Genomic DNA, 24,241 nt, shown 5'->3' on the forward strand with positions numbered 1-24,241 from the left:
ATTCTTCATGATCATTGTTTCTTACAGCACAAATATTAAAAAAAAATCTCCCAAACAGTGGGTACTTACTTTATTTCTAGTTCTCAGTAACCACAAGATGTGTTGCTATATTGGGTCAGATGTGATCTTTTTTTCTGGTCTTGAATTCCCTGGACTACATGCCTAGAAATGAGAGCTCTGTATCAAAAATTATGGACATTTCAGTCACTTTTTCATATGAAAACTACTTGATTTCCAGAATGTTTGGATAAGTTCATATTTCCAGTCATCCTGTATCAGTGGCCTTGTGTTCTCCAACATTAACTATTTATATCCTGTTTTCATCTTTGCCAATAGTCTAGGTGTTAATACATTAAAAATATTTTAATGATCATTTCTCTTAGTAATAGAATGTGGTGCAGTCTTTCATATGGTTGTGATGAGGCTGGCGTTTATGGATGCTCAAGATCCCAAAATACAGACACACCAAATGAATTTGACTCAAGTCTTCTCTCAGTCAAAGTAAAATAAAGTTTATTAAATATCCATCATAATGGGTAGACCCTTAAGGAACCTAAGATTTTGTGAACTTGTGATGACAAGCAGGCCAGAACAATCTGACACAGACTGAGTCTGTGCTAGACTGTATCTAGCACTTTCATGGAGGCAAGATGGATCTTATATACAGAAAGATTGTGGGAGGGATCTAAGATTGGTCTAGAGAAGGGGTTTGTGAAGGGTCTTGAGGAGAAGTCTAAGGAGGATATTTGATGGAACTAATGGCAGACTATAGTAATGGGATTAAGGGTGGGAAATGGATGAAGGCTATCTGAAGATGACAGACAATGGCGGACTAGGCTAGGTTAAGAGTAACAGATTTGGTCCTAGCAATAATGAAAGGCTCATGGCCTCAGTGCCTCATCAAGTGGGAAGATTCAATCAGAGTTTAAGGGATTTCCCAAAGCCTGTACCCCATCAGTTAATCATAGTTCACAATTATTTTGAAAACTCCCTTTGACTATCCTTTAACCACTTATCTATTAGGGGATGGCAAAACTTTTCTGTCTTCAATTAGACAATGCATATCACCCTACATATTTCTGGATATAACTTCACAATTCAATTGGGTAGAACAATTTTACTTTTTTTCCACTTTCTATTAAGAAAATATTCAGCAAATGTGCCATGACTCAAGTTCCTTAATTCCTTTTTGATGATTACTATCTGCTATTTTCAATTATTAACCAAAACAGAAAGTATCTTGATAAAAATGTTTTTTTCTACTTTGTAAAATTAGTTTCTGACTTTTGGAAGGTAATGAAATCATTTAGTCAACTCTACTATCACCTTCAAAAAGTCTCAAGATATTTGAAATGTATTTATTATTTAATTAAATCTAAGGACTTCATTTTTTTTTTTTTACTGGACCTCTGATTTCATTGGTGTTGGTGAGACCCAATGAGGGAACCCTTTCTCACAATTCAGATCAGCAAGCACTCAGCAAGGTATCTAATCTTGATTGTCAGGGTGACTTTCCCAGGGCAATATTTATAATATACAAATATAATATACCATATTTACAAAATACAAGCCTGTCTTCTGTCAGGCTTGAAATCAGTTTTTTTCTGACTCTACCCAATATGCCCTTTCTTTCTTTTCTTTCTTCTCTCTCCACAAAGAAGGGAATGCAAATTTTAATCTCTGAAACTTTTTTTGTTTTGTTTTCTTAAAGACCATCCTTAAACCCAAATCCCTCAGGACCCAGACCAATCCCTATTTGGCCACTGTCTGAGCCCTGATTGGCTCAGAATTAATGTAAATAACAATTGTTTCTGCTCTGGCCAGAAATCCTGAGGGTCTTCTCTTCCTGGATCTATTTTTTTAAAAAGGTCATTCTTTGCCTTATTTTTTTTTTAATGAAACCTCAATCACTGAATGGGCTCTGCCTCAGTCAAATTGAGATCTGTTAAAGACCTTAGCTTGAAAGGGTTAAGGTCCCCCCACTGCATCCTGGACTATCTCTAGTTGTCCTGACCCATATCTGACCACTGTAATCAGAAAGCTCCAGAGAATAATGTGAGGCTGGTGACTTTGCACAGCCTTCTCTTACTATATTCAATTCACTTGGATGTCATTAGAGAACGCAGGACAAACAGCAGCAAACAATATGCCATATTGCTTCTCTGTCCACTTTAATAGAGTTTTAATAACCAAAGTCTTTTATCCTCTTGATAATGATTATAATGATAATAAACTTTTAATAACAATTCAAGATATGGATAGTATATTAGGTATAATATCAATGTTCCCTGTCATTTTATTGGCATTATTGGAAAGAAACTAGAAATATTCTTCTTAGGGATTTTTAAAACTTAAAGGAGTTAAATAACAAAATATTGCTATCAAAAGAATGCAAGCCACCATTAAAGATTTAGCATTTTTTTATGTGATTTCTGTCTGCTGTCTGCACTCATATTTTTGTGTCTCTTAAGGTATAGCTGTAGATGACAAATAAACCAGACCAAGTCACAGTCAAACTTTTAAAGAACAAGTTGGGTTTTTTTGGAGGGGGGAAGGCAAGGCAAAGTGACTTGCCCAGGGTCACATAATATAGTGTCAAGTGTCTGAGGTTGGATTTGAACTCAGTTCCTCCTGACTCCAGGGCTGGTGCTCTATTCACTGGGCTACCTAGTTGCCCCAAACTATTCATTTTGGTTGTATCTGTGATTACTTCTGATTACTATGGCTCAATCCAGTTCATGGTGGTTTTTATTGATCATCTAAAGTACACTGATCCATCACATAAAATCCCATTTTTGTTTAAAAGGTCATCACCAAATGGTTGGCCACTAACTTATGATTTCTTTTTACTCCCAGAGCAGATCTTTAAACCATTTATGAAGTAGTTAATGATTAATAGTCTACATGTGCAGAGAAAGTGCTCATACATGTGGAATAATGGCTCCTTAATCTCTTGAAATATTAAGATTCCAATCTGCTCCTCAAAATACATTGTTACCTGAGAAATTCAAGGTATTCCTTCCATTCTTGAAAGTCCAGGCTTGCATGAGAAATTAAAGTGAATCCTTTAACTCATATGTGATGAGGAGAAATAATAAATTAAATAACTTAGATGTTTTAATTACTTCATGTACGCCTGTGGGAGTGCAGTGGGGAAGATCATAGGATCATAGATATAGAAGTAGAATAGCATTAATGAGGCACTGAGTTCAACTCCTAATTTTATCAATATGAGAATAGTTTTAAATGCCAGATAAAAGCATTTATATTTGATCCCAGAGATAATAGGACAAGATAAGAAACACTTGAGATAGGGAGCCCAAAAAGAATTTATTTGGTGTTCCTGGAAAGAAGTGATAAGGGACTAGAGGTGGAGCCAAGATGGTAGAGTACGAGCATGAACTTGGCATGAGCTCCAGCTCCAATCACTTCTAATATGTGTAAAAAAAAGACTCTAAACAAATATTAGACCTACAGAACCCACAAAGTGAAAGAGAGAAACAAATCTCCCACTGAAAGCAACTTGGCAGTCCAAGAGGAAGGGTCTATCCCACCTGACTGGGCAGTTAGGGAGGGAATGGGAGAGATATAAGAGAGAACAGATTGGGGGAAGGGGTATTCAGTAGGTTTGCTATTTTGGGATGGGTGGTAGAAGAAGATGGGGAGAAAAATTTGCAACTCAAAATCTTGTGGAAATAAATGTTGAAAACTAAAAATAAATCAATTGGGAAAAAGGGAAAAAAAGAAGTGATAAGCGACTAAATTAGGGTGGTAGTTTTGTTAGTAGAGTGGGGGATGAGAGAGATTAGGGGTAAGAATACTAAGATTTAGAATCTGATTGGATTTGTGGAGAGAGGAACAGTCAAGGACGATACCAAAGTCACACACCTGGTAGGCTATAAGGATAGTAGAACTCCATATTAATAAGGAGGAAATATTTTTGATAGGGATGTTAATACAGGAAAGTGGCTGGAAGTGGAGATGATATATATCTAGAAGTCACCAATACAGAGTTATGATTAAATTTATGTTATTCGGTGAAGTCTTATAGTCAGAGAGAAAGGGAGATAAGGGAGGTGGGGAATTACAAATTGAAAAAGGGATAGTTAATGGTTTGCATCTACTCATTCTTTCAGCTGCTTTAGAGTGTAGTTTCCTTGGAAAAGTTGAGTAGCAGGCCTGGGAGAAGAGGGTACAGAGAATAAGGGGAGTTTTATTGGTGAATAAGGGAAATAAACAGTTGGTTCAGAGCAGGTCCTGGTTACAAGCTCTCCTAAGGTAGCATAGTATTCATATAGCAAAGGAAGAGCAGAAGAATAGATTGACCTTTCCCTCCAGTGTGCCTTTGTTCATGTGGGCTCCCATCCCAAAGCCAACGTAGAACTAAAGTCTCCAATTGTTAGCACACTTCAGTGCAGGCTGCCCAATCCTAGCTCGTTAGAGTTATTCCTTACCCTATAGCTGTCCAGCTCTTGCTTTGGTAAATTTCCAACCTGACATCACAAGCAGGACAGATTATTTTTAAGTAATAAAAGGGGGAGAGAAAATATAAAATTTTGGAAGAGTGGGAAATATACCTGGTCTTGAAGATGCTACATATATATCATATTTACTAAAGAAGGACAAATCTATAGAAAGTTTACTATTCCTCGATCCTAAAAATTTTCACTTAGCTGTAAAATGACTTGGTTTTGTTGCTCTAAACAAAGATATCCTTCTAAGTGCCAATTGGAAAATACTTTTTCTTTCATCTGAAATGTATATTATACACACACACACACACACACAAAATATGTATACCTACATACATGTGTGTATATGTGTATATATATATATATCTGTGAGTGAGGGTATGAGTGTTTGTACACTTGTGTGTGTGTGTATTTATAGCTTCACATTCCTTTGTCAGAAAAATAAGGAAGTTACCAATTAGGATGCTTAATATTCAGTATTTGTTTTCTTAAGACCCTGTTTCCCAATGGAAATTTAAGTGTTGGCTATCTCTGAAACAATTCCGTTTGTTATATTGAAGTTATATCTGTTGAGGTTGGGGTTTAGGGGTACATGAGACCCCAAAATACCAACACCCTGGGCCAAAAGAATTTGACTCAAATCTTCTTTCAGTCAAAGAAAAGCAAAGTTTATTAAAGATTCACCATAATGGGTAGACTCTTAAGGAGCCAAAGTGTTTGTGAGCTTATGTTGACAAGCAGGCCAGAGCAATCTGACACAGACTAAGTCTGTCCTAGACTGAATCTCAGGGCCTTCATGGGTGAAAGATGTATTTTATGTACAGAAAGACTGTTGGAGTTATCTAGGGGTGATCTAGAGGAGGAGTTTGGGGAAGGTCTTGAAGAGGAGTCTAAGGAGGGAGTGAGATCAGACTCCAGGAATGTGATTAAGGGTGGGACATAGCTGAAGGTCACCTGGAGATGACAGAAAATGGAGGGCTAGGCTAGTTTAAAGGTAACAGATTTGGGTGTAGATATTTTGATAGGATCAAGGGTGAGAAGTAGGCTGAAAATAGAGGGCTAGGATAGGTTAAGAGTAAGGAAGATTTGGTCCTAGCAATAATGAAAGACTTATGACCTCAGGTAAAGGCCTCATCAAGTGGAAAGATTCAGGAGGGTTTCCAGAGCCTGAAAAATCAGCTAGATTGGGAAGCAGATGTTTTTGGAAACATTTCATCATAGCTTGCTTCAAGTGTGCAATATGTTATTTGCTTGATTTGAAAACAAATTTCAGAGCAAAATTTATAGGAATTTGCTGCTTAGTTTATAGTTCAATTCACATACTCAGCATGAATACCAATTTATGAAGGTGTCATCAAATTGTTTAACCAACTCAAATGTGCACAATACAGATGGCATTGGAGGCATCAATGCCTGAGAAATAATTTGTGACATCTGTAGCCTTTCTCATAAAATTTTCAGTTCTGGTTATTTTTTTTCTTTTCCTATTTTAAGCTATTTTAAAATGCTTGCAGAATCTAATCATCAGTGTGAGAAGCATTTCCATACAAATAGAAAGTTTACTATATTTATTTTAAATCAATGTCAATTTATCTTAACTATGTAAAACACATCAATTTATTTAATCTCATTTATTACCTTTATTTAATGAAGAATAATAACGAACTATATTAAAAATGACTAAGCACATGTATTTCTTCCTTGCATGTCTATTTCCATTTTGGGAGATATCTTTAAAAAAAAAGCCATTGTTATTGCTACTTATTTAGACTACCATGTTTAACAAAAATGCCTTTAATAACATGTATGATTATTATAGGAAGATAATTAGATGGATACAAATGCACATGAAACTTACTTATTTTAATAAAGGGTATTTTTTTATGGAAGAAAAATCATACTGATATGTTAAATCAAAAAGATTTTTCTTTGACCTTACACTTCTATCAAGCTCTCATTTTCCCTAGCATTTATCCTTCTCCTAGGTCCCTAAATGGAGTAACAGTTTTAGGTGACATTGCTTGACATTAAAATGAATACATCACATTGATAGCTTACTATCATAATTTAAATTTGTAGTTGATAAAAGTATTGAGTTTTGAGTGAACACAAGATTTCATAGGTCATAGAATTAACATGTAAAAATTAAATTCAATGAAAAGAAAAAAAGGTGACTTTTAAATAGAAAATAACCTGTTCCCCTTAGGGTAAGTTGTTACTATGAATCACTTACTCCAAATTGGCAGTAATTAAGTTACTAGTTCCTTAATTGAATAATTGAGAATTAACAATCTTTTTGCTGTTCTCCTGAAGGTTGTTCCCAACTCTCTTTACTAGGTACCAAATACTAAATTATAGATAAGATACTTAACATTAACATGATTTGGCTATTTTCAGTTACTGGGCAACCTTGAATGTCAACAGAAATAGAAAGCCCAATCAAATGTATCTTCCTTGTGTCATAACTATTATGGTCAAGAATCACATAAGAGGGACTGCTATGAATGGGTTAAAATTCAAATAGTTGATGATAGGATCTATATCATTGAGATCACATATCTATCAATCCATTGAATCATGAACTTTTATTTTCAAGAGACAATGTTTTATTTTTCTGGGACCATTTTCCCTTAATAGAAGAGTGAACATTATTTATTCTCCCTCCCTGACAAAACCATTTAACTATGGCGGGGATGGGGGCAGGGGGAGAGTAAAGGTACCATATTATATCTCTTTCTTCTATTTACTATTACCTTGACCTAGAATGTTGAAGAATATAATATTACATACTTCAAAGTACTGGTGGATTGTAAACAGCTGTACCCTATCCATCTACATAGTAGAAGCACATAATTTTAGGAGTGTAAGATTCATTCATTTAACAAAATGTATTATTATGTGTCCAGGACTTTTTGAAATGCTGGCAGGGTGGGAGGGGAAGAAAATAGTTCTTGCTTTTTAAGGATGAACAGTCTGAGACAAAGAAGATTAGTAATTTGCCCAAGGTTGCATAGTCACTAGCAGAATTTTCTGCTATCTGTAACAAATGCAAGAAGGGATTCACAAATACAGGCAGAAAATTCTGTTACTCCTTCTTTTCTTTCCCAGCTATTTATCTTTCTTATACTCTCATGGGTCATGTTTTGTTCAAAGGCCATATCATTTTATGCTTATCACAATATAGATTATACACATTCCCATAGTTTCTTTGAATAGTAAGCATGGACCTTTCAGAAATTTTTGATGTTTGTAGAGGCAATGGGGGTGGGATATGGAGAAAAGGGAAATGACAAAAAAAGTGGAAGATTTCAATTCAGTAAACATTTATCTGGCACCTACCATGTGCGAGGAACTGTCCTAAGCATTAGGGAAATAAACAAGAAAAAGTGCTAGTCCCTGCAATCAAATAACTTACAAAATAATGGGGAAAGCAACATATAAAAGGAAGTTTAAAAGGAGGTACCAGTAGGTACTCAGAATAGGGTCACGCTTTTTTGTAGAGTTAAAACCAAACATGGAGACTGATGGCAAATGAAGTTTACCAGAAAGATTGTGAGACCTCTAACAAAATAAGGCTCTGAAGGGTATTTAGTGGTCTACCTTCTAGGTCTCCAGAAGGGAAAGGTAACAGAGGGTGAGTTGAGGAGGTGTTCATTAACAAAATCTAAGTCAATCTGTCTCATGATGAAATTTCAGGTTAATTAGTTCATGGAGGGGGAGGGGATGGGTATGTATTCCATGGAATCTTTTCAAAAGAAGCTGAGTGGTGGTGGCAAAGAATTGGAAATTGAGGGGAAAGGATGAACAAGTTGTAGTATATAAACATAAAGGAATACTATTGTTCCACAAGAAATGATTGGCAGGGAGATTTCAGAAAAATCCAAAGATGTACATGAACAAATGCTGAGTGAAGTGAACAGAACCAAGCGAACATTGTACACAGTAACAGCAAAACTGTGTGATGATTTACTTTGACAGACTTATTTCTTCTTAGCAATTCAATGATCTATGACAATCCCAAAGCAATTCATGATGGAAAATGCTACCTACATCCAGAGAAAGATCTATGGAGTCTGAATACAGATTGAAGCATTCTGGTTTTTTTTTTTTGTCTTTCTCATGGATTCTCCCTTTTATGCTGATGTTTCTTTCACAACGGAACTAATGTGAATATATGTTTAATACGATTGTACATGTATACCCAATATCAGATTGCATGTCATCTTGAGGGTGGGGTCAGGGGCAGAAGAGGGAAATCTTAGAAATAAAAATCTTATAAAAGTGAATGCTGAAAACTAAAAATTAATTAATTAATTTTAAAAATGAAGCTTAGTGGCAACTGTGTCACATGCCAGTTTGTAATGCTAGAAATTCTTTACATGTTGATACTCATTGAGGGGAGATCTAGTTGCTATATTCCTTTAGTTATCATAAAGTACCCTGAATGTCTGGGGTTCCCCCTCTAGATGTACATGGAGAGCAGGGTTCAAAGAGGTCTGTGTATAATTCCTTCATTTCCTACTCCTCTACTCTCAACTAGTCTGATGTATAGTCAATTATTTGTTATCCTGAAGGTTCTCATATTCTCTCATAGGACAATGGAGTTTTATGAGTCCAATAAGGAGATCAAACCCTGACATTGAATTCAATTCAATAAGCATTTATTAAGCACCCTCTGTCTGCCACACGTAATTGATATACAAAGACAAAATTGAAACAATATTTGTTCTGGAGGAGTTTATATTCCATTGAGGAAAGAATATTTACAGAGAAAATTAATATCAAATATGTAGAAAATATACAGAAAATAATTTCTGGGAATCAGTTGCAAAACGTTAGTAATTTCCAACTTTGAACCAGACCCAGAACTAAACACTGGATATACAAAGAGAAGTAAAAGAGCATCCCTTCTGTCAGGCAGCTCACAGGTTAAGTTGTGGGGAGAGACTGGGGGAGAGATAACATGGAAATAACTATATACAAACAAGCTATATGCAGGATAAGTTTCAAATAATCAAAATGCAGAAAGGTATAGAATTAAGGGGGAAGGTATATACCCAATATGAAGGAAATTTTGTTAAGAACTGAATAGATTTTCAAGATGGAAATATACATGGGCAAGGGAGAGTTGAATAAAGATAAAGAACAATTAGTACCTACATGACTGTGTATGAGGTGAGTGAAGAGAAGAGTCCAGGGAAAGAACCTTCTACATAGGCAACCTACAATTCAGAATCCTTGCAATTTTGTTTGGAGATAATCAGTAGGAAATAGTCACATACTTACAAGAAGTTATGGTAATATTACTTTGGTTATCAGTCCCTGAGCAAAGATCATGAGGTGTATATGTATGCATCAACAGTGTGGATAATGAGGCCTGATCCTGCCTGGTTCTCAAGGCATCATTGAGACCCAGCCTCAAATCACTGGCAAAATCATTTCTTTCCTAAGGTCCATGTTCATTCTAAATCACAAAGAAAAAGAGCTACTTTTCTGTTATTTTACAAAGGAAAGTTAGAAACTAATTTCGTTGCATCAAAATTCTATCCATAATAAAATTTTCTTTTCCTTCTGGGATTCATTATAATAAGGGTATAGTGTAATTAAGTTCTCCTAGAAACTGTCATAAGGGAAAGTTTTTTTTTTTAAATACCTGGGTTGTAGAAAGAAATAATTAAATTCCTGCGTTGTAGAAGGAAATAAAGAAAACAAAATTCATTCCTAGGAAAAATGCCAGTGGGAAAAGCAAAATACCAAGTGATACAATGTGTGTGAGGAAATCAGAGTATCTTTTCCTCTATACACATATATATGTATACACACATATGTTAAGATTGAAGAATATAAATATATTAGTTCCCCACCTCACAAAATAAAGTGCAGTAAAGAAGAAATGGATTATTTCTAAATTGACTTCTTAAATGTTTCATTTGTGATTACACAATAGAAGTAAAGTAATTGTAAAAAGTGACTACTACAATACAGATATATGTACACAACATATTCATACATGCACACATATAAGCACATGAAAGTACATACACATGGCAGAAGTTCAGTTCTCGACCATGAGTGGTCTGCTTTCTGCCAGAAACTACTGGCACAGCCAAAGAAAACATGTCTTGCCAATACCCAGCATTGACACCATAGCAAAGGAAAGAACTGTCTGATATAGCTCACCAAATTGCTGCTCCAGGCAAGGAAATCTTGGCAGCAGATGAGTCCACCGGTAGCATTGCAAAGTGCCTACAGTCCATTGGAACTGAGAACACAGGAAAATTGTTGCCTCTGTAGGCACTTGCTTCTGACAGCAAATGATCGAGTGAACTCCTGTATTGGAGGTGTTATACTTTTCCATGAGACACTCTACCAAAAAGCCGATGATGGTTGTCCCTTCCCCAAAGTCAAAAAGCAAAGTGTGGCATTGTGGGCATCAAGGTGGACAAAGGTGGAGTGCCCCTGGCAGGTATCAATGGTGAGACTACCACCCAAGGTCTGGATGGGCTGAATGAGCACTGTGCCCAGTGAAGGATGGAGCTGACTTTGCCAAGTGGTGTTGTGTACTGAATATTGGGGATAATACACCTTCCCCACCTTCCCCACTTGCCATCATGGAGAATGCCAATGTGCTGGCCCGATATGCCAACATTTGCCAGCAGAATGGCATTGTCCCCATCGTGGAGCCAGAGATCCTCCCTGAGGAGAACACAATCTGAAGATTTGTCAGTATGTCATTGAGTAGGTCCTGGCTGCTGTCTACAAAGCTCTGAGTGATCACCATGTCTATCTGGAAGGGACCTTGCTGAAGCCTAACATGGTCACCCCTGGCCATGCCTGTACCCAGAAGTATTCACATGAGGAGATCACAATGGTAACTATAATTGCATTTCACGGGACTGTACCTCCTGCAGTCACTGGTATCACCTTCCTCTCTGGGGGTTAGAGTGAAGAGGATGCCTCCATCAACCTCAATGCTATCAACACCCACCCCTTGCACAAGCCATGGGCACTGATCTTTTCTATGGCTGAGCCCCGCAAGCATCGGCCCTCAAGACCTGGGGCAGGAAGAAGGAAAATGCCCAAGAGGAATATATTAAGCAGGCCACGGCTAACAGCCAAGCTGCTCAAGGCAAGTATACTCCAACTGGAAAGTCAGGAGCTGCAGCCAGCGAGTCTCTCTTTGTCTCTAACCATGCCTACTACCTAAGTCAAGGCCTTCCACCTGGGTATGCCCTAACACTCCAGGCCATCCCTCACAGTCCAGGAAGAGGCTGAGATCCCAGAGCTCTGTGATGACCTCTCCTATCACTCCTAACTTGTGTGGTATTGCTGCTCTCTGGTGAATCTAGTGACCCCTCCTCAGCCCACTTTTTCTAATAAATAACTGTTTAAAAAGGAAAAAAAGATAAAAAGGAAAGTACATACACATACATACATTATATATAAACACACATAGACATGTTTTATGCACAATCATACCTATGCAAAATGTATACACACATTCTTTCAGGGATTAAAATAGTCTCATCCTCACTGTTTTCAGACCCATTGACTTTACTTTAGAGAGTTTTTTTTATTTTATTTTAAATATTACTTTATTTTCCCCAATTACATGTAAGAATAATTTTTAACATTCATTTTTAAAACTTTGAGTTCCAGATTCTCTCCCTTCATCCCTTTCCAGATACCCCCATTGAAAAGGCAAAAAATTAAATATATTTTATACATGTGTAGTCATGTAAAACATTTCCATAATAGTCATATTGTGAAAGAAAATATAACCCCCCACAAAAAAACCCTCAAGAAAAATAAAATTAAAAAAAGTATGCTTCAATCTGTATTCAGACGCCATCAGTTCTTTCTTTGGTATGGTTAGCTACTGATTTAGTCCTTCCCAAGGCCTGCTCCTGGTTTGCTGGGGCCAGAGCTATGCTGGTGTTTCCTGGGCTGGAATGTGCTCCACTTTCACCCAAGTGCAACAGACCTTTCCTTCGGATCTTCTAAGTTATCTTTGGCATCTGTGGGCTGAGAGATCTGGAAACCACCACTGTTGACACAAGCCCAGTTGCCTCAAGGCCTCCTCTTGGTTTCTTGGTGTTATACTGGACTGTACTCCACTGTCATCCTGGTGCAACAGACTTTCCTGCTGGCCTTCTAAATATTTGTGGGCTGGAAAATTGTTTCACACCATCTTTTTGTGGGTTCTGCCACTCTACAATTTGTTTAGAGTCATTATTTAAAGGTGTTTGAAGGGCCTTGGGAGAGAGCTCAGGTGAGTCCCTACCTTGACTCCTTTCTCTAGTGTTTTTAATAGGAAATGGGTGTTGTCCCATCATTGTTGTAAAGGAGAAGATGAATAACCAATGTCACTCCTAAATTTCTACCAGATGACAAAAGCAATTATGGTAGCTTTGGTTTGTTTAGTGGGTGAGGAAAATATGGTACTTAGAAGAGAGATTTTAAAGTAGGGGAGGGATTGCTACAAATGCATATTCATAACATAGAAAGCACTCTTTGGATTACATATTCTCAATGTGAAAGCTTGGGAAGTAAAAAGGACCCTGAATTAATATATCAGGTTAGGTGTCACCAAGGATATAGTGCTGAACCTTAGTTCAAATCTGGCTTCAGATACTTACCAGCTGCCTGACCATGACAAGTCATTTAACGTCTGTCTACATTAGTTTCCTCAACAATAAAAAGGGAATAATGGATAGTGAAGTAGCACCTGCTTTCCAGCTTTTCTGTAAGAATAACATCAAATAATATTTTTAAAGTGCTTCTTTGTAAACTTTATAGCACTATATGAGTGAGAATTATTATGATTACTTTAGATTGTTCAACCAGGATGATATTGTTCCCCACATTCTCCACCTCCCATTCCACACATGCACCAAGGTAGAAGTGGCAGAAGTTTTGGTAGAATTCAGTTGAAAAAAAATATTTATTAAGTATCTGTTGTGTACAGAGCACTATCCCTGGGTAATTTACTGTTTGTATATGATGTAGTCTTACCAGTTATTATTCTCATTATTAATATGTAGAATTGTGACAGGAAGAAGCTGCTTCCATGAGACTCCATGGAAAGAATTCTCAAACAACAGAACCTTGCTTTCCCCTTACCTGAAGATGAGATGAGCATACATCATGGGTTAATCCAGCTCTATATAGATGATTCTTCTCATTCTATTGTCTAAGTCACAACTATGTCTAAAATACTCTAGAAATAGCCAAAGCAGTTTCTTCTCATTGATTTCTTGATTAAGAAGATTTTTGTTCCACTAAGTAGCTATTCTTGGAGAATACAATTATGGTCTTTTCTTCAGGTCAAAATGAAAGGAAACTACCCAAAAGCCATGCTAAAAATCTAAAATGACACACTGTAATGTGAATTACAATCACAAATGAAGAAAATTACATGGTAGTATTCAAAATACTTCATTGCCATGTCTTTCAAATAATTGTTCAAAAATACAAGATAAATAGGTATTTTGTAGTCAAGAAACATGCTACATTTTAGAGCATTGTTGTACTATATCTGCAATACCTTTTTGAATTACTGAAGTGATTCTTTTCATTGGAATGTTCCCTGGAGACAGGGTAAAGGGAGTTTTGAACATTTCCCTTCAAAATTGGCAATCATTTCTTTAAACTCATGTTAAATTTGTCATATCCCCCTGGGGGTAATCAACAGGTGCTATTAATTAGGGAACTCACTGAGAGTTAAGAGAGAAATCCTTTCTTAGAGGAACAAAAAATCAGGGTCCAAATCAGGATCCAACTGAGTATAATTCAAATGACTGACAGACTAGAAGTCTGACCTTTTCTCTGAATCCAAGGGTCTGAGATAGAGGAAAAAGCTATGTTCTGAGAAAGGTTACTTGTGTGAGCTCTGTCAGCACAGGGTTAGGAGCAAGCTGCAGGGAACCTGAGAAAGCTGATTGTCTCCAACAGCATCCTTCCCCAAAGCATCAGACTGCATTGATGTGTCAGCATTTTCTCAGTCTGTCTCACACCTACCTCAGCCATTGAAGACAGGTTGTGGGCTTGGACAGTAACCTTGACCTACAACACATTCATAGAATTTGAGGCCATGACTTGTTTGGGATGGTACTGGTCAGAGACCCCATATCCTTCCAAGAATGCATATTGTTCACTGACTCAGATTCCTCTCCTCAGATGCCTACGTCACTCTACTGGACATAATAGCGTAATGCCACTTTGCAGTCATGGTCACCAATGTCTCAAGCATCCCAGCCCGTCTTAATAATATCAATTTATCAAGCAATCCCATCTTAATAATAACTAACATTTATTTAATTCTTTAAGGTTTGCAAAGCACTTTACAAATGTTATTTCATTTGTTACCTCACAACAACAACCGCAGTAGATAATTACTATTATGATTCCAATTTTTAAGATGGGAAAACTGTCGCAGTTAGAAGTTAAGCAATTTTTCCAGGGTCACACAGGGTAACACTGTCTGAGGCTGCCTTTGAATTCAGGTCTTTTTGACTCCAAGTACAGTACTCATTCCAATGTGCCCCTTAGCTACCTCTTGAATATCTTGAACAGTCAGTGAGCCTCAGGCCTCACTAAGGGAAGGTACAGTTCTTACCTGACGTATAGGAGACCCTCTGAGACTAATCTTTCCTTAGAGAGAGGTATGGAGATCCTTGCTATGTGATGTAAAAGAATCATGGCCAAAGGACCACATCTACTATATTTTCTCTTTACTCAGCTGCCCTTTTAAGACCATAGACTCAAAAAATATTGTGTCTTGGACCAGAGGTTCACAACCACAAGTTGCCTACCTAAGGACCAGAACCAGATTAAAATGTAATTGGAAAACATTTAACAAAATAAATTTTAAAATATGATACATCATAAATAATGCTAATTTGAGGTTTTCAAGTTGATCTACTTCTTCTGGGATCTCTTTCTATTTGACTTTGGCACTATTATCTTGTACTTTAAATGGAACATCTGTGTTGTACCTAGGGCCACAGTGAGATAAAGATAGGTCCTGTATGTCTGTTAAAGGAAACATTTCTAGACACTTATTTCTGGGAAATGACTTTTCAAGAGCTAATAGGTGAAGGGTGACTAAAATCTCCCTGCTTACTGGTGCCTCCTTAGTGATCATTTAAGATTTATGATATTTGAGGAAATTTACTATGGTCAGGATTTTTTCTATGTGGTTTTCCTTCTTTATTGCTTGTGTTCAATATAGCATACAAACCATAAGACTAAGAATGGGCTTCAAGAATAACAGCATTGCTTTAACAGTTGGCACATTTACATTGGTTGATTTGTGTTCCATTCAAACACTCACTGATATTGTTGTGGATGCCTTGCTAATCTGCCATATTATCACAGGAGACATCTGCTATGGATGAATTTGTATGATTCTTCTTTGCATATGAAACGTTCATGCTCTAAGCACTTGGGGAAATGAAGGCCAACCTAATCATGAAGCACAATGTCTCTAAACAAAATTCACAGAGAATGTTAATTCTATGTAATATTATATATGTAGTATATTGGTACATATAAGCATGACCTAGAGCCCACAATAAAGACTAAAGTTTAACATAGACTGGATCTAATTTGGGGGACATCTAAAAAATATTTTTTGCTCAAGTTTATCACCTGATATTTTCCCTGACAATATTAGAATTTGTATTCTAATTGTGTCTCTACAAAAAAAAATGCCATTCATGCCTTCAACCTTTATTCCAGTACAATCATACATGGTAGGCTTTATTAAATTTGACAAAAAAAATCACAAAGCATAAGGAAATTTCACCCAGTGCTAGAAACAGTTAAGCAAACCCCTCTCTCCAATGACCTTTATCTCCCACTGCTGTTTATGTAGTCTGGAGGACTATATAATGTAACATAATCTGGAGGACTATGTAATATTATCTTAGAGTTTTAGTCCCCCAGACCTGAGAGCACCAAGGGTCAGCAGAAATTTGACTCCTCTTGTTTTGGTGTTTTAACTTCCTTATGAATCTATACAATCACCTCTGATTGAAATTCTACCTGCTAGGAGATAGCACTGTATTTATAGTCTTTCTGGGTCTGTCTGTCTCCATCTTCCTGTATTTGTCTTTCTGTTTATATCATTTCTCTCTCACTTCTTTGGGAGACCATTGCTGTTAGGCAATCCTACTATAGCTACCTTATTATCTCATTATTCTATTCACCATACCTGTTTTCCCAAGTCTTTTCATTTCTCCTCAAACTTCACATCATTTCTCCTGCCTGCATATCTGCAGCTGAAGAATTTGCTTCAGGTTGAACAAAAAAAAAATTGAGGTCATTTGCCATGGGTTCCTTTTATTTCCTCTTCCTCATTTCACATCACTCATACGTTTTCTGCCACTATCTCTCCCTTTATCCTGATCTCATATGATGAGGTAGCTTTATCCCTCTGCTAAGGTTAAACTATCTCCCTGCTCAAACAATCCCATTCTATTCTGTCTCTTTCAGCAAATTGTCCCCTCTGACCTTTCTATACTTTCACTTATTTTCAATCTCTCCTTATCTATTGGTTCATTCCCTACTACCAACGAATGTGCCCATGTCTTTTTCATGGGGGGTGAGAGGGGAGGGCAGGGCGATAAACTCAGTTGATTCTTCTGTACCTACTATCATTCTATATTTCTTCTTAACTTTGTGGCTAAACTCCTTGAAATGGTTATTTACATTCAGTGCCTCCACTTTCTTTCCTCTCTTTCTCTCTTCTCAATCCCTTACAATTCAGCTTTGATCCTTGTCATTCCACTGAAATTGCTCTCTCCAAAATTCTCAGTGGTCTAGTAATTACCAAATCCAATGACCTCCTTCTCTATGAATTCTCTCCAGACTTTGCTACCCTCTCCTCCTTGATATTTTCTCTCCTGGTCTTGCTTCCAAACTTACTGTTCCTTCTCAATAATAGCCTTTGCTGGATTCTCAACCAGATCACACCCTTAATATTAGGGGCACCATAGGATTCTGTCTTGGACCCTCTTCTCCTTCTACACTACTTCACTTGACAACCTCATAAGTGCCCATAGATTTCCTTACCATCTCTATGCTGAAGAGTCTCAAATCTATTCTTCCTTCCCCAACTTCTCTGTTGATATTCAATTTTGCATTTCAAACTGCCTTTCAGACATTTTGAAATGGAGGCAGAGTACAAATATTAAATTTAAAGTGTTCAAAACAAAACTAAACCCTTTCTTCCATCCTTGCTTAACTATGTTTGTCAAGGGCAACATCATCCTCCCAGTCCCTCAGACTTGAAACTGTTCTCAAGTCAAGATCTTTCACATTCCTATCCAGTCCACTGCCAAGGAACATCAATAACATCTTTGCAACATTTCTCAAATTTTGAAATGTTAGCTGACACTGCCACTACTCTGATATAAAACTTCATCCTTTCATACCTAGGCTATTGCAATAGGCTGCTGATGGGTCTGAATGACTCGTCTCTCTTTAGGCAAATCCATTCTCCATTTAGTCACTAAATTCATTTTCTTAAAGTGATGGTTTGACCATGTCACCCAATAAACTTAAATAGTTGCCAATTACCTCTAAGTTCAAATACAAAATCCTGTTATTCAAATCCCTTGAAAACCTATCTCCCTTATGACCTTTCCAGCCTTCTTAAACCTATCAATATCTATCATATACTCTTGAATTTAGTGACACTGGTAACCTTTTTGCTCCATCTCTTGGCTCTGGGTGTTTTTTTTTTTTACTATCCCATGTCAGGAATTTTCTCCCTACTCATCTCTACTTACTGCATTCTCTGGCTTCCTTTAAATACCAATTAAAATCTTATTTTCTAAAGGATACCTTTTATAAATCCTCTTAATTCTGGTGTCTTCCCTTCCTTAATTATTTCATGTTTGTCTTGTATAATAGCTTGTTTATATATATTTCCTTGTACATATTTGTTTGTATATCTTTCTTTGTCTCTCTGTTTGCTCTCCTTTTGAAAAGCATCTGTATGCTTGTTGTCTCCCCATTTTATCATGAGCTCCTTCAGGACAAGGCCTCTTTTTGTATGTACAGGGCTTAGAATAGTGCCTGTTACATAGTAGGTGAACAGGTTACCCATAAAGAGGGTTAAGGTTGCTCTGGAGACCCCAAAATACCAACATACCAGGTTCTGCCGAATAAATTTGACTCAAGTCTTCTCTCAGCCAAAGAAAAGTAAAGTTTATTAAAAGTTTGCTTGTATTGGACACAGAGTAAGTCTGTGCTAGGTCATTCTATGGCACTCTCAACCACATGGAGGGAAGATGGATCTTATATACAGAAAGTTGTGGTAGGAATCTAGGGGTAATCTAGAGGAAGAGATTGGGGAGGGTCTTCAGGAGAAGTCAGATGAGGTCAATGAGTGATTAAGGGTGGGAAGTTGCTGGAGACTACCTGGATGCTACAGACAATGGTGGGCTAGGCCAGTTCAAGGGTGGATTGATATTTTGATAGGCTCAAGGGTGGAAAGTCTAGTAACAGAGGTTTGGGCCCAGCCACATGAGGCTTATAGCCTCATGCAAATGCCTCATCAAATGGGATGATTTAATCAGAGTTCAAAGCGGGTTTCCAGAACCTGAACCTCACAGACTCAAGGAGAGCTCAAGGGGCCTCCCAGAGCCCTTACCTCATCATTTCCCCCTCAAACAAATGGGACCCAAATTCCTTCAGGGTAAAGGGCAAAGGTCTCAGCTTCTGAAAGTGCTTCCTGCTGGCAAGGGGCATAGAGCTGTCCCTGTCTCTCTGGGTCCTGTTCAAGGGGGTCAGACTTCACATTCAAGGGGTCAGACTCCAGAACGTGGATGATGCCAGGTTCAGTGGGCTGGAGAACTTGGATTCAGTTGGAGATTTGCATAGTCTTAATGGTCATCCAGAAGTTGACGAACCCTGGAACCTCAGACCTAGCAAGGAGGTTGAGCAAACAAAGACCAAAAAGGAACCAAAAAAAAAAATTAAGGAAAGACAATTTCCCTGGTTGGAATTAAAGATGACTATGGCAAGGCCAAAACATTGTCAGAGATCCCTTTCTTTTCTAAATTGCTCCATGGACATTTAGCACATGGAAAGCAATAGCAGCAACAGAATCTAATAGTTTTCAAAAACAGGCAATAACGACCAAAACCTGTTCTCTCTTTCCATCATCATAGAGAGTGAAAGATTTTTCCTAGATTGGGTAAAGCTGCAGTATTGGTCAATTTAGTTTTCAAAGTCTCAAAAGCTTTCACCTGGTGGTCTGGGCCCCACTCTAGACAGAATGAGTCAGGGCCTTGAGTAGCAATTAGTGATTGCAATCCCTCCCAGACCTTGGGTTTAATTGGATATAGACCATGATGGGAGGACATTGTAGGATCTAGGAGTCAAAAACAAATGCTGGCGTGGCAGAAGTAGCTCACCCAGGAATTTCTTGATCCCAACTGTTGACTTAACTATCTCCCACAATTCTGAGGGAACATGGGGAGATCTGGAAAGCTTAACTAGAGAAAATTGGCCTCCCAATTTCACCAACAGGTTCCTTCCCAACAAGGGGGCAGGATAAGAACAGAGCATAAGGAAGGAGTGTTCAAACAACAGATCCTCAAGTAGGCAGGGGACTGGGTATATCTGGAAACATCCCTTAAGTTTCCCCTTCCATGCCCCTGACCTGACTGGTCAAGGGGAGGGTTCAACCAATTGGTTAGAAGAGAGAACTGAGCCATAATAAAGTGGGTAACCTTACCTTCAGCCTTGATGCTTGCCCAGAGTTCAGTGAGAAATGGAGAAAGTGGGACCACTTCCAAACCCCAGGCTTCCCCATCATTCCAAGTCTTGAGAAGATTGGAGGACAGGATACTGGGAGGTGGCTCTACCACTTTTACCTTCAGTGACCATCCTTTCTCTAATGTCCCTCCTGGTCAGATGGGCACAGTTCTAGAGGCGTTAGTTCCTGGGGCTCCCTATGGGGGGGATGCCCTGGAGCGACACTTCTTGAACCAGTGAACCTTCTTGTGGCATCAAAAGCAGGTTTTCCTACTGACCAAGTGACTGGGCTTCCTCCAAGTGTGTCCCCTGGAGGGGCTTTTCCTGGCCATGGCAGTAGCCAAGAATGGAGCATGTTCTCTGCCTCTGGTTTATTCCCTGAGTTCTTTCTCCTCTGCTGCAAACCAGGTCTCTGTTATTAAAGACTCCAAAGGCTGTCTCCAGTAATTGGGCCTGAGGTGTTTGGGGTCCCATTGCCAATTTCTGCAGTTTCCTCCTAATATCTGGGGCAGACTGACTAATGAAATATATGTTAAGGGTTGTTGCCCCTTCTATAGAGTAAGGATCTAAATTTGAATACCTTTGAATAGCTTCTACAAGTCTATCTAGGAAAAGGGTGGGGTTTTCTTGATTTGTCTGAGAAATTACTCTAACTTTCTGATAATTTACTTGCTTTTGAAATGCAGGTCTTAGGCCTTCTAACAGGCAAAGTACCATATGGTCTCTCTTCTCCCTATCCTCCTCAATTTGATAATCCCATCCTGTGTCACTAGTGGGAACAGAAGCTGTTCCTGGGGGGTATTTTATGGGATTATTGCTAGCCAAACTATCCCCAAATTGTGGGGCTTGTTCCCAGATTCTCCTCTTCTCCTCAGTGGAACAACAGGTAGAGAAGAGGATATGCAAATCACCCCTAGAAAGTTCAAATTATAGGGATAAATCCCAAAAGCCTTCAGTAAATTTTGTTGGATTTTTGGGAAACTTGCCCCATTTGTATTTAATTTGATTGAGATCCAAAATGGAGAATAGGACATACACTATAGTTTTCCCACCTGATGAGAGAGGTGCTTCCCTTAAGGGAAAAAGCCCTGAAGGCAGTGTGGGGACAGGGGCTTGGGAAGGGAGATTGGAAGTCCTGCTTCCTTTGAGGGAGTGAATGGGTGGTGCTGGCTGAACTGGGTCAGACTTTAAGACTGGGGGATCTGTCTGGCAAGGGGGAAGATCAGCCGGCACCTGAGGAGGGGAAGGGGTCAGAAAAGAAGATACCTCTATGACTTCCTTGGGGATAGGGCCTGAGGCCTGAGTGGGTGTTGCCTCAGGGTTGGGGCCACAGAGGGAGGCACCTCAGCAAGACCAGAGACTGGGATCTGAGCTGGGGTCCCTGAGGGGGAAGGGGCCATGCTGGGAGATACAGGGTAAGAGATATGGATGGTGTAGGAGGCAGGAAATTAGGGGTGTTGGGCTAGAGGAAAAGGGAAGGGAAACCAAGGGCTAAAGGGTTGGGGTGCAGCAGAGGGGGCTGGGGGAGCTGCCTTAGTGACCTGAGCAGGAGTTGCTGAGTGGGGAGGGGCTGGGGCCGAAGCCATAGGAAAGGGGTCATTTAATTGTTCCCTATTGCCCCTCTGTTGAGGGGCTCTAGCTTCAAGCATCTCACAATCTTTCCTGAGAACCTTGTTCTGAGAAAGTTCAACAAAGGCCATTAAGTAAGCAACTTTGATCCATCTTCCTTCTCTGAAACAGCATGATTCTAACTGCAAGAGAGTATTATCTTTTAAAGTCCCAAAAAAACAAGCCACAATTCATGGTCTTCTAGGCAATACGTAGGCCAAACAGTGTGGCAAAAAAACACCAACTTTTCCTTTTTAAGGTCTCCAGAGAAACTAAATTTTTTCCAATGCTTTAAAAGACAACCCAAAGATGAACTTTTGGGAGCTATAGGCATAGGGCCTGGAAGTCCCTTCCTCACTAAAGGAAGCTTTGAGAGTAAGCCTTGAAAAATGAACAAAAAAGAAACCACAAAAAAGTACCTGAAATTTTCCAAGTTCCCTAGCACCTAGAGAATGGAAAGAATCTGGCTTATACTTCCAGATGGGTCATCTGTCCTTATTCTCCATTCTTCAGAAGCCACACCGACGTCCACATTCTCTAAAATAACCAAACAGGACCAAGAACCTGAGGTCATGCTGAGCACGAAACAGCCTTCTAGCTGTCTGACCTAATGGGACCTGAGAGGTCAGGACCCCCACAAAAACCATAAACACACACACACATACACACCCAAAACACACTTCCAAGATACTAGGGAAAGAGAGAGGCTTATGTACCTTCCAGTCCCAGTTGAAGAAGAGCTTGAGATTAGCAGTGTTTCCAGTATCAGGGAACCATAAAAATGAAGAGGTTACCCATAAATAGGCTTAGAGTTGATCTGGAGACCCCAAAATACCAACACACTGGGTCCTGCAAAATGAATTCCATTCAAGTCTTCTCTCAGACAAAGAAAAGTTAAAGGGTGGATTGATATTTTGATAGGCTCAAGGTTGGGAAGGGTAGTAACAGAGGTTTGGGCCTAGCCACTGAGACTTATGGCCTCATTCAAATGCCTTATCAAATGGGATGATTAAATCAGAGTTCAAAGGGGGTTCCAAGAGTCTATACCTCAAAGACTCAAGGAGAGCTCAAGGGGCCTCCCAGAGCCCATACCTCATCAGTAGGTACTTAATAAATGTTTATTGATTGATTATCTGTGTCTCTATAATCTGTTTAATTCCCTGTCTCTAAATTTCTATTCTCTCTCTTGCATCCAACACAGAATTTATATTGAAGTAGAAGTTTTTAGCTGAACAGTCAGGGCCACCCTCTGATAAACTCAGAACTTATTCAATATGTGCATCTTCTTGAAACATATAACAGAAGATAAACTATAACATTTGACATTAGGAATGGATGACCTCCAGGCTACCTTCACATTATTCAAGCATTTATTAGAAGAGGCAACAAGACTCAGAAAAGATCCAGAACCTTATAAATTTTCCCCACCATCAAAATACCTCTGATCCAGTAAGTATTGGTGAGTCCTCTTTTTTCTATCTTCAATTTTATAGACCTGTGATATCCTAGCTCCCCAAATGGTGAGGTCAACATGCTTTTTTTCTGTTGTTTTTATAAATTTGATTTGAGTATTTAGCAGGAGATTGGTTGGTTTTTGTCATTCATTCTTGAAGAGGGTCAAAATGACCTCACTATGTTACAGTCTAGTTGCAGTGTGCCTGACTATGACTAATCGGACCAATATGAGCTTGGAATATGACAGTTGGTCAGGTGAACATTTGGGGTGGATTCTCTAAATCTGTGCATCTCACATTTCTTTTGTGCTGCTTCAATTCTGCTTTTCTCATAGAGCACAGTATCTTTTTCTCATGAGGACATACCATTCTGGGTGGTCCTGTGCCAGTGTCTCCCATGTCACAAAATTCCAATGTTCTTAAGAGAGATCTTGAGTGTCACTGAATCACTACTTCTGACCACTGTGTGAATGCTTCCCCTATGTGAGTCCTCCATAAAAGTCTTTTTGGCACACCAATGTTTGGCATTTGAACAATGTGGCCAACCCATCAGAGTTGTGCTCTTTGCAGTGGAGTTCAAATCCTGCCAGGTGATCTTCAGAATTTTCCTAAGAAAATTCAGATGGAAGTAATTCTGTTTCCTGGTATGGCATTGGTACACTGTTAAGGTTTCATAGGCATACAACACTGAGGTCAGTACAACAGCTCTTTAGACTTTCAGTTTGGTAGTGTCAACCTCTATTAAAGATTTGGTTAAAGGAGACAAACAAATAGCGATATACAGTTACAGAATTTATTCTCCAAAGCTAGCAGACTTGTACTAGAAGTGCAGGAGCTGAGTCCTGACTGATGAAGAAAAAGATAAGAGAGCTTAAGTACATTTTAGGACCATCCCAATTCAGGGTGGTGGTGTCACACAAATTTATGATCCCCAGA

At 38.6% G+C, this 24,241-nt stretch overlaps 1 protein-coding gene and 1 pseudogene across 5 annotated transcripts in view; both read left to right on the forward strand.

Moving 5' to 3' along the window:
* Positions 1-24,241, forward strand: part of GALNT13 (polypeptide N-acetylgalactosaminyltransferase 13) — an 812,973-nt gene that overhangs the window by 366,207 nt on the left and 422,525 nt on the right. The gene's annotated exons all lie outside the window — the stretch shown is intronic.
* LOC138154787 (fructose-bisphosphate aldolase A pseudogene) lies at positions 10,690-12,211 on the forward strand (annotated as a pseudogene).

The sequence above is a fragment of the Petaurus breviceps genome, unplaced genomic scaffold (assembly GCF_028583685.1).
Source record: "Petaurus breviceps papuanus isolate PSGF00001 unplaced genomic scaffold, PetGlider_PUasm1.0 91133, whole genome shotgun sequence".
NCBI lineage: Eukaryota > Metazoa > Chordata > Mammalia > Diprotodontia > Petauridae > Petaurus > Petaurus breviceps.